Genomic DNA, 23,256 nt, shown 5'->3' on the forward strand with positions numbered 1-23,256 from the left:
CTCTGGATACCGGTAAGCAGCAATTACCAGATGGAGACACATCTTTTACCCTAATGAGTAGTATGAGAACAATATAATACCATAATAACTGGGGGATATGAACTGTGGCGGGCCTAGATGACACACATCTGAAATCACATTATAGAACAGTGGGGGCCCTCTGCATAAAAGGACAGCAATTTACTACACAGAGAGACTGTAGCATACCTGCAGGACATAAAAGCACTTGCTTATCCAAAAAGCCTTGACGATAACAACCCTGCACTGTCATCTTTTACAAGGTTATAACGTTACTCTGCACAATAAGGGCCACTTTAGGACTTTATATCAGGAGCCCACGAGACCTACAAATGGCGCAGAACACTACATACAATATCTCCAGTTGTTTGGAAATCGACAAGTGATGCTTCATATTATTGCTTAAGATCTATACGATCTCTAAAAAGGTATCAACCCCTTACTACATGTGTATTATTGAATATGCTTGAAAGGAATGCTTATAGATCAGACAAGAGCCAAACAGTGTTCCAAACGGCTTTCTAGGCCCTGAGCCTATCATTAGCTACTCAGCTCTTATACCACTATTATAAATCTACCTTCTGAACCCTGGAAGGCCCCAATGAACATTTTTATTACAACACCTAGATCAGAAAAGAAAGAGATCTACATAATTTGGTCCTACAACAAAACTACAACAAATACTGACTTGTTGAAAGAACATAGCTTCATCGAGCTTATAGGCCCTGCCTCAGTCCCCTCCCATTTCCCGCTGTCTTCAATGTCAGTGGGTCATATCCACTCTCCTTTTTCCGAGATCGCTCTAGAAGAGTAAAACCCCAGGGGAGTGAGGCCTCCTTATCTACCGCAAGCCTGTCTTTTCTTTCTCAAGAACTGCCAAACTAATATCTATATCTGAGAAAATGTCGCAACGGAGACAAGTAAAGTCGGATAAACCGCAGAAAACCCCTCAAAGGCCACAAGAAGCTGTTAGTACCTTTTTCAAGCAAGTGGATAAGAACAGACACAAAAACAACACGGCCCCCCCCGCTCTCATCTGCACCTGATGATAATGAGGGCTGCTCTGACAGCTCCAGCAGTTCTTCACATCAAACACCTGAAACTGCAGCTGACCCACCCATTACCTATAAGACCATCAAAGCTTTAATAGACCAAGTTAAGGTTTGCATAAAGGAGGAATGTGCAGACTTGAAAAAAGACATCCTGGATTTGGGCCGCAGAGTAGACTCACTTGAAGAGCATGAATATGTCTTTTCGCAGAAGATAGCTGATTTGACTTCCAAAGTCTCACACCATCACCAAAATTTCGCAGACATGGAAGACAAAATAGACGACCTCGAAAACCGCACTAGGCGCAATAATTTGCACTTTCGAGGCATTCCTGAAACAGTCCAAAATAATGAGATACGAGAATATCTACAAGGTCTTTTTTCCGAAATAGCCGAGAAAGGAAATATGGAGCTGACGAATGTTACTCTAGAAAGAGCACATAGAGCCCTGCGCCCCAAACCTGATGAGGACTCTCCACCCAGAGACATTATTGTCAAATTCCAAAATTATCAACACAGAGAAGATATCTACAACATGTCCCGAAAACAACAATCGGTGTCATACCAAGGGCACCGTATACAGATCTATCAAGACTTATCTATAAGGACACTGCAAAAAAGAAGAGATTTTTCGTTTCTGACACTCCATCTTAGGCAACTAAGGATCCCTTATAGATGGGGATTCCCTACCTCAGTGATCTCCATGAAAAATGGGAAGAAATGTGAATGCCGATATCTGTCTGAAGTTGAAAAATTCTGCCATATGTTGGCAATCCCAGTCCCAACCGGAGACATGGATGTACCTCCGCAAAATCCAACGTCAGGAAGACCAGCCTATAAGTCACAAAGAACACCTGGAGTGACAAATCCATCAAGTCAACTTAAAAGGAAGCAGATCAGCCCTGTGGAATCTGACTTAATACAACCAGGCTGACCCCACAAGGATCTCATACCCCATACTCTACTCTGGGCCTAGCCCAGCACATCTGGTTAAATTGGACATATCCTACCAAGGACAGATCTCCAGAGATTGACCCCCACTAGATATACACAACAGGGGGCTAGAACATTATGTAATGCCTTGATTACAGAACTATGTGGCAAGTATACCTCCTGTTAGTGCCCTCCGGCACTGCTGACAAGATGACTGTATGTATATCTAAACTGTTTAAGGTTGTTGTTGCTTTTGTCCTTTGTTTTTTCTTAGGCTTCCACAAATTGCAGTTCCTCTTACCTATCACACGTTAACAAAATATATAGGTAAGGAAAGCTCTCATAGGACCAATTGCCGGATTTTAGAGGTCAATGAGCTAATTACCCACAGCTCTTGTTTATTTTATACTATTATCATTAGATGGATAAGGGCTATTACGCTAGTATAATAGCTAGACAAAGAACCCGATAGTTTGAATTACAGTTGTTATACACTCAGCATTAATATGTGAATACACACTCTTGAAATGTTTAATCAAGGCATAGGAAATTAACCCCTGATTAGAGAGGTCTTCAATAACTGTACGACATGTACCTTAGTTATAACTAAACTTTAATTTTAATTAATTGTTATTGCAATATATTTGTTGAGCTGAATATAAGATGCGCTATGTGAGTAGCCACCAGGCTTGTTAACCAGCCTCACCTGTTGAAAGTTTTTCAAGTTTATATATTCTTTTATTAAATACAATCATATATATACTATTGTCTGTGAAGCTGACAAACACTATATACCATTGAGTTTTGTCCTCTACTTATAACCATTACTCGCCCCTCCAAGTTCCCTCCTTTTCCCCTCATCCTTCTCACATCTGCTATAGGTAAACACTGAGCATAAACTCCTATATTCATCCACCTCGCCTATAGATCCCATACAGTAAGAATGAACACTGTGACTATAGCAAGCCAAAATGTAAAAGGATTCCTATCCGCTGAAAAACGCTCTATAGCATACTTTGACTTTTATAAAAAGGGCATTGAGGTAGCCATGTTACAAGAAACACACTTTGAGAGACGAAATGAACCCCGCTTAGCCACACGTTACTTTGACAAGCATTTCTTCAGCTCAGGGTTAAGTAGAAAAAATGGAGTATGCATATCAATCAAGCGCAATGTTCCCTTTGAATTAATGCAAAAACATTCAGACAAAGATGGGAGACTGTTAATTTTAGTAGGTTTGTGCTACGGCGCTTTAATCACCCTGGTCAATGTTTATGCCCCAAATAGACCCACACCCAGGTTCTATAAATCGGTCATAAATACCATTCTAGATGTCTCAAAAGGTCCCATCATCTTAGGAGGTGACCTCAACTTCACTATGCACCCTTCTCTAGATAACTCCACAGGGAAGTCATATCTCAGTAACAAAATTCTAAAAGCCAATTATACGGCCTTATGCTCAATTTCCCTGTTCGATACCTGGAGAATAGCGCACCCCACACAAAGAGACTACACATTCTTTTCCCACCCACAACATTCTTACTCTAGACTGGACTATATCCTTTGTAGCCAGACACTTCTAACTAACCTTGTACAGTCTAGGATATCACATACCCCATGGTCTGATCATAGCATGGTTCTATCTACTTTCCAGTGGTCTACTAAACCGATAAACACTTTTAACTGGAGACTAGACGAAACCATCCTGACGAATCAGGAAACGCTGGAAAAACTAACAGAAGCGACTGACGAATTTTTTACTCATAATAAACCTGCAGACACATCTGCAAGAAACAATTGGGAAACGTACAAATGTTATATTAGGGGCTTCCTAATAAAACATACAGCTAAAATACGCAAGATGATGAAGGCCCAAGTAACATCATTGACTGACACTTTAACCGCAGCTGATAGGTTACATAAAACTGACCCAACCTCTACCCAAAAACTAATAGATCTCGTCTCAGCCAGAGAAAGCCTAAATAAATTTTTAACCCAACAAGCCCACCTTAGGGCCTTAACTACTAAAGCCAAATTCTTTGCAGAAAGCAATAAAGCCGGGAAGCTTCTGGCGAGATCACTTAAAAAGCAAAAATATAATTCATTCATTAGATCTATTTCACACCCCTCTGGCAGGATGGTGAACAAACATGAAGAAATTGCCGAAACATTCGTATCCTACTACACTAAACTTTATAACATTAACCCCAATATAACCCAAAATTCTAGCAATAGTATAACGAGCTATCTTGCCACTTTAGAGACCCCTATCATAACAGAAGATGATAGTCATGCCTTAGACGCCCCTATTACCACCCAAGAAATTCTCAATGTCATCACTGCACTCCCTAATGGGAAATCCCCTGGACCGGATGGGTTAACGGCTAAATTTTACCAACTATTCCGATCACAAATGTGCCCACCCCTGCATGCATTATTTACATCTATAGACAAAGGAGAAGCTTTTTCTAGCTCCCTATTAGAAGCTACAATCACTGTACTCCCAAAGGCGGACAAGGTGGGCACCCTGGCGGGTAACTATAGACCCATATCTCTTTTAAATATAGATATAAAGATTTACGCAAAAATTTTGGCTAATCGCCTTAATCTGATCCTACCAAAAATTATACATCCAGACCAAGTGGGATTTGTCAAGGGTAGAGAGGCTAAAGATAATACAATCCGTGTCCTGCATTCCTTACAAGCTTCGCATGATAACAAAACCCCCTTGGCGCTCTTATCAACTGACGCTGAAAAGGCCTTCGACAGGGTCAGCTGGCAATTCATGTGGGGGGCCCTGTCGAAGTTTGGCTTCTCTAAAACCTTTATCGATAGAATACAAGCGCTATACTCTACCCCACAAGCTAGAGTACGAGTAAATGGAACTATGTCCCACTCCTTTCCAATTACCAATGGAACCCGCCAAGGGTGCCCACTGTCCCCACTACTGTTTGCTCTAACCATAGAGATTTTGGCTATCAAGATCAGAGATAACAAAGATATATTAGGCCTACCATTTAACCAAATTAATCAGAAATGTTTGCTATTTGCAGATGATGTGATTTTTACCTTACGATCCCCTTCTACCACTTTACCCACCTTGCTACAAACCCTAAAAGAATACGGACGGGTCTCTAACTTCTCCATTAATATGGAGAAGTCGGGAATCATGCTATTAAACTCCCCTAAAAGTGATATAGACTTTGTAACCCAACAAACGTCGTTCCAAATTGTTGATAAACTTAAATATCTAGGCCTACTGATCCCATACAATCACCAAGATTTATTTAGTATTAATTATCTAGGCCTCCAAAAATCAGTGAATGCCCTGCTGGAGGGATGGCATAGACAGGGTCACCTATCGTGGATGGGTAGAATTAACACTGTGAAAATGATGATAATACCAAAATACCTATTTCTATTCCAGACGCTGCCGATGGCCCTGCCAACCTCATTCCTAAAAACCCAACAAAATATGATTAACTCATTCATATGGTCCTACAAAAAACCCAGAGTTGCCCAACAGACACTATATATGCATAAAGAAGACGGTGGGCTCAACGTCCCAAATCTCCTAAACTACTATAGGGCTGTCCACTTATCCCGAGTGATCTCGTGGTCTCACTCCGCTGACTCTGCCCTATGGATACAAATTGAAAGCTCTCTCCTGGAGATCAGATCCATGAGAGACGTGGCGTGGCTGCCCAAGTCTCAAAGACCTCAGCTAGCATACCGAAATAACTATGTTAGAGCCACCTTAGAAGTGTGGGACCACGTGATAACACACTTTGCAGACATATCCACTTCTGTTTCCCCTCTTTCCCCACTATTGAATAATCAGACTTTCTTACCGAATTCCTTTTTCTCCCATGTGAACAAAGAGGAACATTTACACAACCTACCTATTTATCTACTAGTGGAATCAGGGAGGATTAAGGATAGATTAAAGCTACAAGAGGAACTAGGGCCACCTTTTCATAACTGGTACTCATATCTTCAAATAAGACATGCGCTTTCAGAAAACGCATTTAAAGCTAATATATTTAGATCACTGACTACTTTCGAGAAACTATGTATAAACCCCGAGTGCAAAAAAGCCCACCTATCGCTAGCCTATAAATTACTAAGACGCAATTCCCCGGTTCAACACCCCTCTTTTATTATGAAATGGGAATCAGAGATGATAGATAACTTCACTGAGGAAGAGTGGAGAAATGGCTTCAGAATGACACACTCTGTCTCAACCTCCTTGTTTATATCTGAACTGAATTATAAAATACTCACCCGATGGTACTTAACACCCCAGCGCCTGAGATATATTTATCCCACTGCTTCACCAACTTGTTGGAGACGCTGTGGAGAACTGGGGACAATGACCCACATTTGGTGGGGGTGCCCCCTCTTATCAGAATTCTGGCAAAATATAGAGAGGTGTACTAATAAAATCTTAGGCTTAGAAATCACCTTGAACTCTAGAATTGTATTGCTTAACATGATCCCTCCAATACACTGTCTGTATCGCACGAAACTCCTCAAATTGATGTTAGCTTGTGCAAAGAGACTGATACCCAGACAGTGGAAGACGCAAAACATTCCAACACACACACAATGGGTTGTAGAAGTAGGACACGTACTGAAACTAGAAAAACAACATTACTATTATGTGGGAAAACCAGACCCCTTCAATGATATGTTCTTTATTTGGGAACAAGGACTCTATAAACTAAAAGAAGACAGAGAAATTTAAAACACAAAATGAAGACAATCTAGAATTCTACCTTCATTTCTGAACTCTACATACCCCTCCAGCACCCTACCACTCCCTCCCCCCTGATCTTCTCCTTCCTCCCTCCCCCTCCTTACCCCACTGCCCTGTGTAAAGGAGACACTATTATAGGACAGCTTATCAGCAACCAAAGATTGATTGTATTCTCATTGAAATGTATGTTTTTCATGCAATTTTATTTTCAGGATATACCACAGACTACAGTTTATTTTTTCTGATGTGTCAGAGTATTTTTTAGGAACATCCTATTATTCATGGAATGACTATAAAAGAAATAGATAGATATAGATAGATAGATAGATAGATAGATAGATAGATAGAGATAATAGACATTTAAATATGGGTAGGTAGGCAAGAATTACATTTAAATTTTATATATTTTACTTTACCTTTCTTAACAAATAATATGAGAGGACAAGGAAATATCATACCATAGCTTTATGGTTATAATTGGGGATTCTTGCTACATTGATATGATTGTGTAAGTACATACGGTATTAACTGCAGAATATAACATATTTCCAATTATGTTGTTAGAGGTCAATAAAAATATAAACGTGATAGTATTTATTTGCATTATTAAAATGGGCAAAAAAAAGCTTAATTATAAAAGATATATAGACCAAATGGTTGCCTTTCCATCACACTGAGGTTGCAATAAAATGACTGCTAGGGTTTGTGTCATCTGATATTTAATCTTAGAGGGACAGTCTACAACAGAATTTTTATTGTTTATAATAATAGATAATCCCTTTATTACCCATTCCCTAGTTTTGCACAACCAACACAGCTATATAAATACACTTTCTACCTCTGTGATTATCTTGTATCTAAGCCTCTGCAAACTGCCCCCTTATTTCAGTTCTTTTGACAGACTTGCATTTTAGCCAATCAGTGCTGGCTCCTAGGAACTCCAAGTGCATGAGCACAGTGTTATCTATATCAGTGATTTTTAACCTTTTTTTTGCCGTGGCACACTTTTTTACATTAAAAAATCCTGTGGCACACCACCATCCCAAAATTTAAAAAAAATCACACATTGTAGCCTAATACAGCATATATATATACATGTACACACAAACACACACATACTGTATGTATTGTGCTGTTATGCCATGCCTCCTACAAACTACCCCTGCACTGGGAGTAAAAAACAAACAAAGTTTAAAAAATATGTCACACTGTTGTCAGTCTGCCGTGGCACACCTGAGGATCTCTCACGGCACACTAGTGTGCCACGGTACACTGGTTGAAAAACACTGATCTATATGACACAACTGAACTAACACCCTGTAGTGGTGAAAAACGCCCTGAGAGAAGAGGCGGCTTTCAAGGGCTTAGAAATTAGCATATGAACCTCCTAGGTTTAGCTTTCAACTAAGAATACCAAGAGAACAAAGCAAAAACATAATTTATGCTTACCTGATAAATTTATTTCTCTTGTAGTGTATCCAGTCCACGGATCATCCATTACTTATGGGATATTCTCCTTCCCAAAAGGAAGTTGCAAGAGGATCACCCACAGCAGAGCTGCTATATAGCTCCTCCCCTCACTGCCATATCCAGTCATTCGACCGAAACAAGACGAGAAAGGAGAAACCATAGGGTGCAGTGGTGACTGTAGTTTAATTAAATTTAGACCTGCCTTAAAAGGACAGGGCGGGCCGTGGACTGGATACACTACAAGAAAAAACATAATTTATGCTTACCTGATAAATTTATTTCTCTTGTAGTGTGGTCAGTCCAGCGGGTTCATCATTACTTCTGGGATATTAACTCCTCCCCAACAGGAAGTGCAAGAGGATTCACCCAGCAGAGCTGCTACATAGCTCCTCCACTCTACGTCACCTCCAGTCATTCGACCAAGGACCAACGAGAAAGGAGAAGCCAAAGGGTGTAGTGGTGACTGGAGTATAATTCAAAAATTTTTTTACCTGCAATAAAAAACAGGGCGGGCCGTGGACTGACCACACTACAGGAGAAAGGGAATTTATCAGGTAAGCATAAATTTTGTTTTCTCCTGTTAAGTGTGGTCAGTCCACGGGTCATCATTACTTCTGGGATACCAATACAAAGCTAAAGTACACGGATGACGGAGGGGACAGGGCAGGCTCTTTATATGGAAGGAACCACTGCCTGAAGAACCTTTCTCCCAAAACAGCCTCCGAAGAAGCAAAATTGTCAAATTTGTAAAATTTGGAAAAAGTATGAAGAGAAGACCAAGTTGGCAGCCTTGCAAATCTGTTCAACAGAGAGCCCTCATTCGTAAAGGGCCCAAGTGAAGCCACAGCTCTAGTAGAATGAGCTGTAATTCTTTCAGGAGGCTGCTGTCCAGCAGTCTCATAGGCTAACCGTATTATGCTACGAAGCCAAAAGAGAAGAGAGGTGGCCGAAGCCTTTTGACCTCTCCTCTGACCAGAAAACCGACAAACAGGGAAGACGTTGTCGAAAATCCTTAGTTGCCTGTAGATAAAATTTCAGGGCACGGACTACATCTAGATTGTGTAGCAACGTCCTTCTTCGAAGAAGGATTAGGGACACAAGATGGAACAACATCTCTTGATTGATATTCCTGTAGTGACCACCTTAGGTAAGAACCCAGGCTTAGTACGGCAGAACTTCCTTGTCTGAATGAAAAATCAGATAAGGAGAATCACAATGTAAGGGCAGATAACTCAGAGACTCTTCGAGGCGAGGAAATAGCCATTAAAAACAGAAACTTTTCCAAGATAACAGACTTTATATCAATGGAATGAAGGGGTTCAAACGGAACACCCTGTAAAAACATTAAAGAACTAAGTTCAAACTCCATGGCGGAACAACAGTTTTAAACACAGGCTTGATCCTAAGCTGAAAGCCTGACAAAAAGCTTGAACGTCCGGAACTTCTGACAGGACGTTTGTGTAAAAGAACGGACAGAGCTGAAATCTGTCCCTTTAAGGAACTAGCGGATAAACCCTTTTCTAAACCCTCTTGTAGAACAGGACAATATCCTAGGAATCCTAACCTTACTCATGAGTAGCAAATAGAAGTTATTTACGCCATAGTTTTGTGGTAAATCTTTCTGGTAACAGGCTTCCTAGCCTGTATTAAGGTATCAATAACTGACTCAGAAAAACAACGTTTTGATAAAATCAAGCGTTCAATTTCCAAGCAGTCAGCTTCAGAGAAATTAGATTTTGATGTTTGAAGGGACCCTGGATCAGAAGGGTCCTGTTTCAGAGGTTAGAGACCAAGGTGGACAGGAGGACATGTCCACTAGATCTGCATACCAAGTCCTGCGTGGCCATGGCAGGCGCTATTAGAATCACTGATGCTCTCTCCTGTTTGATTCTGGCAATCAATCGAGGAAGCATCGGAAAGGGTGGAAACACATAAGCCATCCCGAAAGGTCCAAGGTGCTGTCAAAGCATCTATCAGAAACCGCTCCCGGATCCCTGGATCTGGACCCGTAACGAGGAAGCTTGGCGTTCTGTCGAGACGCCATGAGATCTATCACTGGTTTGCCCCAACGTCGAAGTATTTGGGCAAGACCTCCGGATGAAGTTCCCACTCCCCCGATGAAAAGTCTGACGACTTAGGAAATCCCGCCTTCCCAGTTCTCCACTCCCGGGGATGTGGATTGCTGACAGGTTGGCAAGAGTGAGACTCTGCCCAGCGAATTATCTTTGATACTTCCATCATTGCTAGGGAGATTCTTGTCCCTCCCTGATGGTTGATGTAAGCTACAGTCGTGATGTTGTCCGACTGAAAACCTGATGAACCCCCGAGTTGTTAACTGGGGCCAAGCAGAAGGGCATTGAGAATTGCTCTCAATTCCAGAATGTTTATTGGCTAGGAGGACTCTCCTCCTGATTCCATTGTCCCTGAGCCTTCAGAGAATTCCAGACAGCGCCCCAACCTAGTAGGCTGGCGTCTGTTGTTACAATTGTCCAGTCTGCCTGCTGAATGGCATCCCCCTGGACAGATGTGGCCGAGAAAGCCACCATAGAAGAGAATTTCTGGTCTCTTGATCCAGATTCAGAGTAGGGGACAATCTGAGTAATCCCATTCCAATTGACTTAGCATGCACAATTGCAGCTGTCTGAGATGTAGGCGTGCAAAGGGTACTATGTCCTTTGCCGCTACCATTAAGCGATCACCTTCATGCATTGAGCTACTGACGGGTGTTGAATGGAATGAAGACACGGCATGCATTTGAAGCTTTTGTTAACCTGTCTTCTGTCAGGTAAATCTTCATTTCTACAGAATCTATAAGAGTCCCCAAGAAGGGGAACTTCTTGTGAGTGGAAAGAGAGAACTCTTCTTTTCGTTCACCTTCCATCCATGCGACCTTAGAAATGCCAGTACTAACTCTGTATGAGACTTTGGCAGTTTGGAAAGCTTGAAGCTTGAATCAGAATGTCCGTCTAGGTACGGAGCTACCGAAATTCCTTGCGGTCTTAGTACCGCCAGAAGAGCACCCAGAACCTTCGTGAGAGATTCTTGGAGCCGTAGCCAATCCGAATGGAAGAGCTACAAACTGGTAAATGCCTGTCTAGGAAGGCAAACCTTAGATACCGGGTAATGATCTTTGTGAATCGGTATGTGAAGGTAAGCATCCTTTAAATCCACTGTGGTCATGTACTTGACCCTTTTGGATCATGGGTAAGATTGTCCGAATAGTTCCATCTTGAACGATGGAACTCTTAGGAATTTGTTTAGGATTTTTAAATCCAGATTGGGCCTGAAAGTTCCCTCTTTTTTGGGAACCACAAACAGATTTGAGTAAAACCCTTGTCCTTGGGTTCCGACCGCGGAACCGGATGGATCACTCCCATTAGTAAAAGATCTTGTACACAGCGTAGAAAACGCCTCTTTCTTTATTTGGTTTGTTGACAACCTTGACAGATGAAATCTCCCTTTTGGGGGAGAGGATTTGAAGTCCAGAGGTATCCCTGAGATGATGATCTCTAACGCCCAGGGATCCTGGACATCTCTTGGCCCAAGCCTGGGCGAAGAGAGAAAGTCTGTCCCCCCACTAGATCCGGTTCCCGGATCGGGGGGGCCCTCAGATCATGCTGTCTTAGGGGGCAGCAGCAGGGTTTCCTGGCCTGCTTGCCTTGTTCCAGGACTGGTTAGGTCTCCAGCCTTGTCTGTAGCGAGCAACAGCTCCTTCCTGTTTTGGTGCAGAGGAAGTTGATGCTGCTTCCTGCTTTGAAACTACGAAAGGGAACGAAAATTTAGCACTCTCTAGCCTTAGGTTTGGCTCTGTCTTGAGGCAGGGGCATGGCCTTTACCTCCTGTAATGTCAGCGATAATTTCTTTCACCCGTGGCCCGAAATAAGGTCTGCCCTTTGAAAGGGTATATTAAGCAATTTAGATTTAGAAGTAACGTCAGCTGACCAGGATTTTAGCCACAGTGCTCTGCGCGGCCTGAATGGCGAATCCGGAATTCTTAGCCGGTAAGTTTAGTTAAATGTACTACGGCATCTGAAATAAATGAGTTAGCTAACTTAGGGCTTTAAGCTTGTGTGTAATCTCATCTAATGGAGCTGATTCAAGTGTCTCTTCCAGAGACTCAAACCAAAATGCTGCTGCAGCCGTGACAGGCGCAATGCATGCAAGAGGTTGCAATATAAAACCTTGTTGAACAAACATTTTCTTAAGGTAACCCTCTAACTTTTTATCCATTGGATCTGAAAAGGCACAGCTATCCTCCACCGGGATAGTGGTACGCTTAGCTAAAGTAGAAACTGCTCCCTCCACCTTAGGGACCGTTTGCCATAAGTCCCGTGTGGTGGCGTCTATTGGAAACATCTTTCTAAATATAGGAGGGGGTGAGAACGGCACACCGGGTCTATCCCACTCCTTAGTAACAATTTCAGTAAGTCTCTTAGGTATAGGAAAAACGTCAGTACCCGACGGTACCGCAAAATATTTATCCAACCTACACATTTTCTCTGGTATTGCAACTGTGTTACAATCATTCAGAGCCGCTAACACCTCCCCTAGTAATACACAGAGGTTTTCCAGCTTAAATTTAAAATTTGAAATGTCTGAATCCAGTTTGTTTGGGGATCAGAACCGTCACCCGCAGAATGAAGCTCTCCGTCCTCATGTTCTGCAAATTGTGACGCAGTGTCTGACATGGGCCCTATTATTATCAGCGCACTCTGTTCTCACCCCCAGAGTGATCACGCTTACCTCTTAGTTCTGGTAATTTAGCCAAAACTTCAGTCATAACAGTAGCCATATCCTGTAATGTGGATTTGTAATGGCCGCCCAGATGTACTCGGCGCTACATATCACGCACCTCCCGAGCGGGAGATGCAGGGTACTGTCACGTGAGGCGAGTTAGTCGGCATAACTCTCCCCTCGTTGTGTTTGGTGAAATATGTTCAATTTGTACAGATTGACTTTTATTTAAAGTAGCATCAATGCAGTTAGTACTTAAATTTCTATTGGGCTCCACTTTGGGCTTAAGCACATATAGCACAGATATCTTCCTCTGAATCAGACATGTTTAACACACTAGCAAATAAACTACAACTTGGAAATACTTTTCAAGTAATTTACTATAATATGAAAACGTACTGTGCCTATAATAAGCACAGAAAAAGTTATGACAGGTTGAAAATTAATAAACTGAGAAGTTATAGCATCAAATCTTTGTAAAAACACAATTTTAGCAAAGGATTGCTCCCATTAGCAAAGGATAACTAACCCTGATAGCAGAAAAACAATAACAGAAATAAACGTTTTTTTATCACAGTCAATTACAATCTCACAGCTCTGCTGTGAGTGATATACCTCCCTCAAAATAAGTTTTGAAGACCCCTGAGTTCTGTAGAGATGAACCGGATCATGCAGGGAAGACAATAAAACTTCTGACTGAATTTTTTGATGCGTAGCAAAAGCGCCAAAAAAAGGCCCCTCCCCCTCACACACAACAGTGAGAGAGATCAGTAAACTGTCTTAAATTAAATAAAACGACTGCCAAGTGGAAAAAAATAGTGCCCAAAACATTTTTTCACCCAGTACCCTCAGAAAATTAAACGATTTTACATGCCAGCAAAAACGTTTAACATTAATTAATTAAGTGTTATTAAAAAGCCTGTTGCTAGCTCCTGCAAATTAGGCTAAAGTCTTATGCACTACAGTATAATTCCAGTGATGTGCCATTCCCCAGAATACTGAAGTGTAAAATATACATACATGACAGCCTAATACCAGTTGCTGCTACTGCATTTAAGGCTGAGTTTACATTAATATCGGTATGGCAGAATTTTCTCATCAATTTCCATTGTCAGAAAATAATAAGCTGCTACATACCTCTTTGCAGATTAATCTGCGCCGCTGTCCCCTGATCTGAAGTTTACCCTCTCCTCAGATGACCGAGAGAAACAGCAATATGATCTTAACTACGCCGGCTAAAATCATAGAAAAAACTCAGGGTAGATTCTTCTTCAAATTCTACCAAAGAAGGAATAACACACTCCGGTGCTATTATAAAATAACAAACTTTTGATTGAAGGTATGAAACTAAGTATAATCACCACAGTCCTCTCACACATCCTATCTATTCGTTGGGTGCAAGAGAATGACTTGGAGGGTGACGTAGAGGGGAGGAGCTATGTAGGCAGCTCTGCTGGGTGAATCCTCTTGCACTTCCTGTTGGGGAGGAGTTAATATCCCAGAAGTAATGATGACCCGTGGACTGACCACACTTAACAGGAGAAATAAATTTATCAGGTAAAGCATAAATTATGTTTTCTCTTGTTAAGTGTATCCAGTCCACGATCATCCATTACTTATGAGATACCAGATTACCAAAGCTAAGAGTACACGGATGATGGGAGGGACAAGGCAGGATTAAATGGAAGGAACCACTGCCTGAAGAACCTTTCTCCCAAAAACAGCCTCCGAAGAAGCAAAAGTATCAAATTTGTAAATTTTGAAAAGGTGTGAAGCGAAGACCAAGTCGCAACCGTTGCAAATCTGTTCAAACAGAGGCCTCATTTTTAAAGGCCCCAGGTGGAGAGCCACAGCTCTAGTAGAATGAGCTGTAATCCTTTCAGGGGGCTGCTGTCAAGCAGTCTCATAGGCTAAGCGAATTATGCTCCGAAGCCAAAAGGAAAGAGAGGTTGCCGAAGCCTTTTGACCTCTTCCTCTGTCCAGAGTAATCGACAAACAGAGGGAAGCTTGTAAGTAAAACTTCAAGGGCATGGACTACGTCCAGATTATGTAAAAGACGTTCCTTCTTTGAAGAAGGATTAGGACACAATGATGGAACAACAATCTCTTGATTGATATTCTTGTTAGAAACCTCCTTAGGTAAAAACCCAGGTTTGGTACGCAGAACTACCTTATCTGCATGAAAAATCAGATAAGGAGAATCACATTGTAAGGCAGATAGCTCAGAGACTCTTCGAGCCGAGGAAATAGCCATCAAAAACAGAACTTTCCAAGATAAAAGTTTAATATCAATGGAATGAAGGGGTTCAAACGGAACTCTTGAAGAACTTTAAGAACCAAGTTTAAGCTCCCACGGGGGAGCAACAGTTTTAAACACAGGCTTAATTCTAAGCAAAGCCTGACAAAATACCTGGACGTCTGGAACCTCTGCCAGACGCTTGTGCAAAAGAATAGACAGAGCAGAAATCTGTCCTTTTAAAGAACTAGCTGATAATCCTTTGTCCAAACCCTCTTGGAGAAAGGACAATATCCTAGGAATCCTAACCTTACTCCATGAGTAATTCTTGGATTCACACCAATAATGATATTTACGCCATATCTTATGGTAGATTTTCCTGGTGACAGGCTTTCGTGCCTGTATTAAGGTATAAATGACTGACTCGGAGAAGCCACGCCTTGATAGAAGCAAGCGTTCAATCTCCATGCAGTCAGTCTCAGAGAAATTAGATTTGGATGATTGAAAGGACCTTGTATTAGAAGGTCCTGCCTCAGAGGCAGAGTCCATGGTGGAAAGGATGACATGTCCAGTAGGTCTGCATACCAGGTCCTGCGTGGCCACGCAGGCGCTATCAGAATCACCGATGCTCTCTCCTGCTTGATTTTGGCAATCAGTCGAGGGAGCAGAGGAAACGGTGGAAACACATAAGCCAGGTTGAAGAACCAAGGAGCTGCTAGAGCATCTATCAGCGTCGCTCCCGGGTCCCTGGACCTGGATCCGTAAAAAAGGAAGCTTGGCGTTCTGGCGAGACGCAATGAGATCCAGTTCTGGTTTGCCCCAACGATGAACCAATTGAGCAAACACCTCCGGATGGAGTTCCCACTCCCCCGGATGAAAAGTCTGACGACTTAGAAAATCCACCTCCCAGTTCTCTACGCCTGGGATGTGGATCGCTGACAGGTGGCAAGAGTGAGACTCTGCCCAGCGAATTATCTTTGAGACTTCTAACATCGCTAGGGAACTCCTGGTTCCCCCTTGATGGTTGATGTAAGCCACAGTCGTGATGTTGTCCGACTATAATCTGATGAACCTCAGGGTTGCTAACTGAGGCCAAGCTAGAAGAGCATTGAATATTGCTCTTAACTCCAGAATATTTATTGGGAGGAGTTTCTCCTCCTGAGTCCACGATCCCTGAGCCTTCAGGGAGTTCCAGACCGCGCCCCAACCTAGAAGGCTGGCATCTGTTTGTTACAATTGTCTAATCTGGCCTGTGAAAGGTCATACCCTGGGACAGATGGAACCCGAGATAGCCACCAGAGAAGAGAATCTCTGGTCTCTTGATCCAGGATTTAGTAGAGGGGGACAAATCTGAGTAATCCCCATTCCAACTGACATAGCAATGCAGTAATTGCAGCGGTCTGAGATGCAGGCGCGCAAATGGCACTATGTCCATTTGCCAGCTACCATTAAGCCGATTACTTCCATGCACTGAGCCACTGACGGGACTTGGAATGGAATGAAGGACACGGCAAGGCATTTAGGAAGTTTTGATAACCTGGACTCCGTCAGGTAAATTTTCATCTCTACAGAATCTATACGAGTCCCTAGGGAAGGTGACTCTTGTGAGTGGGGATAGAGAACTATTTTCCACGTTCACTTTCCACCCATGTGACCTCAGAAATGCCAGAACTATCTCTGTATGAGACTTGGCAATTTGAAAGCTGTGACGCCTGTATCAGGATGTCGTCTAGATACGGAGCCACCGCTATGCCTTCGCGGTCTTAGAACCGGCCAGAAGTGAGCCCAGAAACCTTTGTAAAAATTCTCGGCGGGCTGTGGCCAACCCGAAGGGAAGAGCTACAAATTGGTAGATGCCTGTCTAGAAAGGCAAACCTTAGGAACCGATGATGATCTTGTGAATCGGTATGTGAAGGTAGGCATCCTTTAAGTCCACTGTGGTCATGTACTGACCCTCTTGGATCATGGGTAGGATGGTCCGAATAGTTTCCATTTTGAATGATGGAACTCTGAGGAATTTGTTTAAGATCTTAGATCCAAGGATTGGTCTGAAGGTTCCCTCTTTCTTGGGAACCACAAACAGATTTTGAATAAAAGCCCTGTCCCTGTTCCATCCGCGGAACTGGATGGGATCACTCGCCATTACTAGGAGGTCTTGCACAGAGCTTAGGAATGGCCTCTTTCTTTATCTGGTTTGCTTGATAACCTTGAAAGATGAAATCTCCCTTGTGGAAGAGAAGCTTGGAAGTCCAGAAGAAATCCCTGAGATATGATCTCCAACGCCCAGGGATCCTGAACATCTCTTGCCCATGCCTGGGCGAAGAGAGAAAGTCTGCCCCCCACTAGATCCATTTCCGGATAGGGGCCGTTGCCTTCATGCTGTCTTGGGGGCAGCAGCAGGTTTTCTGGGCCTGCTTGCCCTTGTTCCAGGCCTGGTTAGGTTTCCAGGCCTGTCTGGAATGAGCAACAGTTCCCTCTTGTTTTGAAGCGGGAGGAAGTTGATGCTGCTCCTGCCTTGAAATTTCGAAAGGCACGAAAATTAGACTGTTTGGGCCTTTGATTTGGGCCCTGTCCTGAGGAAGGGGTATGACCCTTGCCTCCAGTAATGTCAGCAATAATTTCCTTCAAGCCAGGCCCGAATAAGGTCTGCCCCTTGAAAGGAATGTTGAGTAACTTAGACTTTGAAGTCACGTCAGCTGACCCAGGATTTAAGCCATAGCGCCCTACGCGCCTGGATGGCGAATCCGGAATTCTTAGCCGTTAGTTTAGTCAAATGAACAATGGGCATCAGAAACAAATGAGTTAGCTAGCTTAAGCGTTCTAAGCTTGTCAATAATTTCCTCCAATGGACTGTATGGATGGCCTCTTCCAGGGCCTCAAACCAGAATGCCGCCGCAGCAGTGACAGGCGCAATGCATGCAAGGGGCTGCAAAATAAAACCTTGTTGAATAAACATTTTCTTAAGGTAACCCTCCAATTTTTTATCCATTGGATCTGAAAAAGCACAACTGTCCTCAACCGGGATAGTGGGTACGCTTTGCTAAAGTAGAAACTGCTTCTCCCTCCACCTAGGGACCGTCTCCCGTGTAGTGGCGTCTATTGGAGAACATTTTTCTAAATATAGGAGGGTGGGGAAAAGGGCACACCGGGTCTATCCACTCCTTGCTAATAATTTCTGTAAGCCTTTTAGGTATAGGAAAAACGTCAGTACACACCGGCACCGCATAGTATCTATCCAGCCTACACAATTTCTCTTGGAATTGCAACTGTGTTACAGTCATTCAGAGCAGCTAATACCTCCCCAAGAAATACACGGAGGTTCTCAAGCTTAAAGTTAAAATTAGAAATCTCTGAATCAGGTTTCCCGCCGAGTCAGAGATGTCACCCCACAGAATGAAGGCTCTCCATCCTCATGTTCTGCATACTGTGACGCAGTATCAGACATGGCTCTTACAGCATTTGCGCGCTCTGTATCTCTCCTAACCCCAGAGCTATCGCGCTTGCCTCTTAATTCAGGCAATCTAGATAATACCTCTGACAGGGTATTATTCATGATTGCAGCCATGTCCTGCAAAGGGTAATCGCTATGGGCGTCCCTGATGTAATTGGCGCCATACTTAGCATGCGTCCCCTGAGCGGGAGGCGAAGGGTCTGACACGTGGGGAGAGTTAGTCAGCATAACTTCCCCCTTGATAGAACCCTCTGGTGATAATTCATTTATAGATAAAGACTGATCTTTACTGTTTAAGGTGAAATCAATACATTTAGTACACATTCTCCTATGGGGCTCCACCATGGCTTTCAAACATAATGAACAAGTAGGTTCCTCTGTATCAGACCTGTTTAAACAGACTAGCAATGAGACTAGCAAGCTTGGAAAACACTTAAAACAAGTTTACAAGCAATATAAAAAACGTTACTCTGCGCCTTTAAGAATCACAAATTTTGTCAAAATTTGAAATAACAGGGAAAAAAAGGCAGTTACACTAACAAAATTTTTACAATTTAAGGCTTTACTTACATTACTTCGGTATCAGCAGCATTTTCTAGCAAATTCCATCCCTAGAAAAATATTTTAACTGCACATACCTTATTGAAGGAAACCTGCACGCTATTTCCCCCCTCTGAAGTTACCTCACTCCTCAGAATATGTGAGAACAGCAAAGGGATCTTAGTTACTTCTGCTAAGATCATAGAAAACGCAGGCAGATTCTTCTTCCAAATACTGCCTGAGATAAACAATACACTCCGGTACCATATAAAAATAACAAACTTTTGATTGAAGAAATAAACTCAGTATAGAAACACCACAGTCCTCTTACGACCTCCATCTTAGTTGAGAGTTGCAAGAGAATGACTGGGTATGGCAGTGAGGGGAGGAGCTATATAGCAGCTCTGCTGTGGGTGATCCTCTTGGAACTTCCTGTTGGGAAGGAGAATATCCCATAAGTAATGGATGATCCGTGGACTGGATACACTTAACAAGAGAAATTGGTGATAAAAGTAAATTGAAAATTGTTTAAAATTACATGTCCTATCTGAATCATGAATGTATATTTTGGACTAGACTGTCCCTTTAAATTGCTTAGATATTACAAGATGTTTGTCAAGAATATATTTATACTATCACCTTCGTACTCAAAACTGATACAACCTGCACACTGGGAGGAAATGTCAGAATATTTTAAATACTTCCATGCTTCCATCTTTTTTTCGAGGCATAATTTTAAAAAGGAACAAAAAAGAGCCTGGTTTTGTTTAGTTATTAAGCTTTAAAACGGGCAATTTTAGCCATTTGTCATTGTCCGTTAAATAGATCATCTGCTTTGTTTAAAATTAGATGAGACAAGTGATATCTTACTTTCCAGTTCATTCTTCTTCAGGAATAGAACAAACAGGTAAACAGGCAACGATTACAATACACAGCACCCAGGAAAGGGCTCCATCTTTGTCGTACATCTGCAAGAAAGGAAGAGCTTAATCATCTTTTATTGTTTTTATTGGGCTTTAAAGGAAGAAAAAACAACTATGAATCAACAAAAAAGTTAAATAAATTAAACCATTTTGAGAGTGATGGCGTATACTGCACTCAGGATACTTAAATACTACAGTAAAATAAAATTAGTTTAAATCAAACTATAATAGATCTTCTTGACAATGTAAGGAATCAACTTTAGCCATGTGCATAGAGGCTTTCTACACTCAGTGTTGGATTGGGCCCATTGGGGGTACCGGGAGTTTTCCCGTGAGAGCCGCCACGCCAGCACCACAGGGTTACATCTGTTTGGGCAGATGTGCCGCTCTGTTCCTGCCTTGGGTGTGGGGGTCGGGGGGAACAGAATCAGTGCCCCACTTAGTTACCTGCCAAGTCCGCTGCCTGTTCTGAGGGCAAAGGTAAGGGGGGCTGGGCCATCTTCATCAATTTCTTGGGGCCGGTGTTCTGTCGAGAACTCCAATTCCTTGAAAACACCAATCTGATAACACTTCCGGTGACTCTTCTATTTCACTATCTGTTTTGCCTGTCTTGGAGGGACGCACCGCCGATCTTCTGGCATACACCCCAAGTAAACCTTGGAGAGTGAGGTTTACAAGGGGGGGCTTTGCCCCCCTTGAGACTCCCTCAGAGGCGGATTTTGCAAACGTTATCACTTGAGAAACTGGAATACTGTCAAAGAGATCACGCTGTGTTCTATTCACAAATATATCATGTATAACAAGGGCCCAGATATGGTATACACAGTGCCCATCTGATTGGTTTGAATCTTGTCACTCACTGAGACTCGAAGCCAATCAGATGTATGGAATCACTGGAAGTGACGCTCAGACTCCAATACATTGAAAACTCCAATCTGAAGTCACTTCCTGTAATTCCATACATCTGTTTGGTCTGTGTCTCAGTTAGTGACAGGATTCACAACCAATCAGATGGGCACTGTAATCGCCTATCTTCACTTTCTATTTCCTCCGCCTGGGCCTTGTCTACACATGATATATTTGTGAATAGAACACAGCGTGATCGCCTTGACAGTATTTCCAGTTTCTCAAGTGATAGCGTTTGCAAAATCTTTTCCAAACATTGCTTAATGGAGGGTATAATTTGTGACATCCAATTTAACGTGATTTGACACTGTTACAAAGAATCCTACTCAAAGTTTTTTGAACTGTACAAAGGAGTCATAAGTGACAGCTCGTGTTTTCACTTCACTAGCTGAAAAGATATATTCAGTAAATGTAACCTTGAATTGAAATAAAGTTTTTTACCCCCAGTAGGCCCTCAAGTAGGGGGTTAAAGTTAGGCCAGAGGGAGGAGTCAGGGAGAGGTGAGTAAAAGTAAAGGGGTAGAAGAAGCTGCCAACATTGAGACTGGTGATTGTCGCATTTATAAAAGGGCAGGGTACTTGCCCTAATGTTGTAAGAAACTGAGGTCAGATCTGGTACCTCCCGAGCTCCATGCTCTATACTGAATCATGAAAGTTTAATTTTGACTTGAGTGTCCCCACTAACTATACATCTAACCCTTTTTTCATGGGTTAAAGTCAGTTCCAGAGCAGCAATGCACTGGGAGGTAGCTGAGCACATATGGTGAGCCAATGACAAGAGGGCACATTTGTGCAGCCCACCAATAACAAGCAATCTCTCAGTAATGCATTGCTGCTCTGAGCCTAAATTGGTATGCTTTTTCAACAAAGAATGTCAAGAGAAGAAAGAAAGTACACCTTTCCTCTTTACTTCTATGATCAAATTAGCTTCATTCTCTTGATATCCTTTGTTGAAGAGAATACCTGGGGTAAGCTCAGGAGCAGCAATGCAGCTATTGAAAGCTAATTTAACACATTTGATGAGTCAATGACAAGAGGCATATAAGTGCAGCCTCCAATCATCAGCTAGATTCCGGCAATACTGCTCTTGAGCATACACATGTATTCTCTTCAACAAAGGACAACATAAGAACAAAGTAAAATTGATAATAGTAAATTGGAAACTTTTATAAAAATTGTATGCTTAACCTGAATCATGAAAGAAAAATGTTTGTGTTTCATGTCCTTTTAAGCATGTAGCAAATTGCCAGAACACAGCTTCATAAACTACACTGTGATTGCTTAGAGCAGTGTACATACTTATTTACCAATAACCCTTATTGGCTCAATCAAGAGATATAAGATACATGGCTGAATTCAGTGAGTTTGCAGCATTTTGCAGTATACTTAGGTTACGGAATTTGCTTTTCAACCACTCTAGAAAGCATGGAGCCAGACCACTTTTTACAGCATAAGAAAGCATAACAAAAGTATATGTTTAATTGGTCTTAATTAAAGGGACAAGAGTCAACATTAAGGTTTAAAAAGGACACTAAAACCCAATTTTTTTCTTTTATGATTCAGATAGAGCATGCAATTTAACCAACTTTCTAATTTTTACTCAGATTATCAGTTTTTTATTCGTTCTTTTGCTATCTTTATTTAAAGAAGCAGGAATCTAAGCTAAGGGGCCACATACTACATACCATCAATCAGTAAAATTTAATTATATTTAACTCCCATATTCCTTTAGTGCATTTACATGGAATTATAGAGTTGATTGTCCTAGGATTATATATTTCAGTTATCTATTTAAGATGAACATTTTTACTCTGGTTCATAAGATATCTGAGCTATTAAACTTGGTTTGTCTTTGTTCTAATTGCAGTGAGTGTCCTCAACTGTGTTATGTACAGATAACGGAAGCAGAATGAAACTCAAAAATTACACAACATAATGTCAACGTCACTTCAGTGTTAAGGGATTTCTTTCCCAGCACTAATAACACGTTATTTATTTCATCAAGAAGTAAAGAAAATGTGAATCTTCACCCAAATAACTAGCACTCTCAAAGATTTTAGACAAATCATTTATCATGATTTTTTTTTAATCTTGTTTAATCTAAGATTAGCTCATGAGGTTTTTCAGTTGAGCCAAATTTTGAAAATATAGTTTGGTAAAAGAAATGTTTTAACCCCTTGTATCCTATGGGAAATGTATTTACTTTTATTATCTAATTAGCTGTGTTCTCTTGGTATT

General features: G+C 41.8%; 1 protein-coding gene across 1 annotated transcript in view; it reads right to left on the reverse strand.

Moving 5' to 3' along the window:
• IL17RC (interleukin 17 receptor C) overlaps window positions 1-23,256 on the reverse strand; it is a 263,169-nt gene that overhangs the window by 31,199 nt on the left and 208,714 nt on the right. The gene's annotated exons all lie outside the window — the stretch shown is intronic.

This window comes from Bombina bombina, chromosome 7 (assembly GCF_027579735.1).
Source record: "Bombina bombina isolate aBomBom1 chromosome 7, aBomBom1.pri, whole genome shotgun sequence".
Classification (NCBI taxonomy): Eukaryota; Metazoa; Chordata; class Amphibia; order Anura; family Bombinatoridae; genus Bombina; species Bombina bombina.